Source organism: Agrilus planipennis, unplaced genomic scaffold, assembly GCF_000699045.2.
Source record: "Agrilus planipennis isolate EAB-ADULT unplaced genomic scaffold, Apla_2.0 scaffold32, whole genome shotgun sequence".
NCBI classification, from domain to species: domain Eukaryota; kingdom Metazoa; phylum Arthropoda; class Insecta; order Coleoptera; family Buprestidae; genus Agrilus; species Agrilus planipennis.
The window spans coordinates 1,813,413-1,815,933 of NW_020439506.1; the positions used below are offsets into that span (position 1 = coordinate 1,813,413).

At 36.5% G+C, this 2,521-nt stretch overlaps 1 protein-coding gene across 1 annotated transcript in view; it reads left to right on the forward strand.

Annotated features, from left to right (window-relative positions):
• LOC108733672 (opsin, ultraviolet-sensitive) overlaps positions 1-2,521 on the forward strand; it is a 30,928-nt gene that overhangs the window by 6,905 nt on the left and 21,502 nt on the right. The window lies entirely within an intron of this gene.

Below are 2,521 nucleotides of genomic sequence, written 5' to 3' on the forward strand. Positions count from 1 at the left end.
AGGGGTGAGTCTTCCTTTTAATTAATTATTATTTACCACAGTTTCCTTTTTCTACATGAACATTTTCCAAGTATAGTAGGAAATAGAGAAAGGAAAAAAAAATCGAAACTACCATACGTGAAGCCCTATTTCGATCTTATTAAATCTCATTAGCACTCCAAGAGCTTGTAATGTGGTTCACGTGCCTATCACACGTGTAATAAATTGTGTCATCTATTAAGTTGGGCTGGTAGACACTATTAAGGCCCCTATCTAATAACACACTAAATACATCAGCCACAGTATCCAAAGATTGTCAACATTTTTTCGAGTGTTTATAGTTTTTCTTACAAAAAAAGATAGTACACTTCAAAATAATGTAGTATCCGCCTACTTTATTAAAAGTGAAACCATAAAAGATAAAGTGTATGAGAAATAGGGGGGGGGAGTGTAGGATATTATAAGACATAATGCGAATGGCCACTACTAGACTAATACTTGAACATTTGCCCAGTAATTGATTGCGCAACTGTAAAGTTACTCGAACTGTAATGTGCGAGTTACTGCTGTGTTAGTAAGGCATTTGTCTGTTTTTGACTTTGGTATTGGAAAAAAGTTAAATTGGATTCCATTCTCCTGAAGTATAGTATTTCTGCGTACTATATATTCAACAAAATTTGTTCTTATGGAGAGAAGAAATATTATGGAAATAGTAATGTTACGATTTTTTAGCCTCTCAAAATGTTACACGTCTTTTCTTTCATTATCTGCATTTTTCGATGATTCTGGTGGTTGCAGGAAAATATATTTTCAAAGAAATTAAAACATTTTTAAAAAAAAAAAGATATTAATAGCAACTTCTATCATCACCATCATCATAAGGTCTTTAGCCCAAAAATTAGTTGGACACGAACCTCCACTTCGTCCTTTCTTGAGTCAATCTTTATCCCAAAGTGGAGCAACCTACATCTTTAACTAATCGCGAACAATAATCTAGCCCAGTAGCCGACAAAACCATGGCCCCATGCGGCTCTCTAGTTCCTTGGGTGTGGCTCTGCCGCAGATGATTCCATGCGGGCACTACCGATGGTTAAAGTAGCGTCCAAAACTAGCGCATGATCCGTAAGTTAATGAATATCAGCTCCCGCTTAACACTTAAAGTAGTGTGGGATTCGTCAGTTTTTGGTAAATGGAACGATTAACTCATGATAGGAACGTTTGCATCCAACTAGTCTCTGGAATTGTGACCCTATGATGATGATAATGTAATATATGACTCTTTGATACCTTGGTTACCTTGTTTTCCTTGGCATTTTGGTTCTTCGGACTATAAAGTTTGGGTAATTGTCCAGAATGGGGGCTCCAGACCAAAGACGCTCTAAAACTTCTATTATCTACGTCTAATCGATGGAAAATTTTTTATAGCTAATTTGGTCTGGAGCCCCAATTATGGACAATTACCAAAGTTTGTCGACTCCTGTTCTAACCTATGTCTACATCTACTGATCTTAACTTCTGTTTCTTGTATGCTTCTGTAGTAATGTCTCTAATTAGCCCTGCTTGTCCTATCAATCTATCTCGCCTATTTCTTATTGATTCCATAACGCCCTCAGTTCTCCTACTCATTCTAATGCCTCCTCACTTCAAATTTTTTCTATCCACGACATTTTTAATATCCTCCTACACTATCTTCTGACCTTTCCTTTTTCCACAGTGCCCACCGTCCACGTTTCCAGTCCGTACAGAGCTGTGCTCCAAACACGCGTTTAAATATCGTTTTCATATTTCCAAACTAATGACAAAAAGCATTTTTTTTTTGAAACTGAAATTTTCTTCTTTCCACAAGATTTTTTTTTAAGTACTTACTCACTCAGAGAAAATACGACATTCCTTCCCGAATGTTCACTGCCACCCGAGCTGAAAAGTTTTTCCTGACTCAAGGACGAAAAACGCAATGTAACCTCCTAGGTAAAATATCGCATTTATTACTATTTATTGACAAAGCCGAAGACGAGGGAAGAAACCACGCGGAATATGATAAAACCTTTTCCCGGTAAGGGAATAAGTACCTAAATGCGATTTGTAATGGAATGTTATACTTTGTCCCTGAAATCGGGAACAACCACCATACTTTCGACAGGGATATAATAAAAAATTATTTTATTTTCAATTATTTTGTACAATATTTTGAAAATATTTATACCACCCTAACTATTTGCGTATATAGGAGGTTGAATGAGTAATATGCTTTTTATATAACATTTATTCAAAACACAATATCTCTTTTAGAAAATATTACAAATGGCGCAGTAAACGCCATCTGTAATACGATGCTACATTTTAGGATTACGTATGCTCCAACAAGGTCCTTTTAAGTATATGGATATCTACTTGCTGAAACGAATCCCGGCGTAGCTAACCTCAACGTGATAGGCACGTTACCATAATCGAATAAAATAATTCGAAGTGGTCTGTATTCTGTCGAAACTGCCAGACGCGGATCGCGATTTCGATCTTTTTGGATCTCATCAGCGCGTCGCAG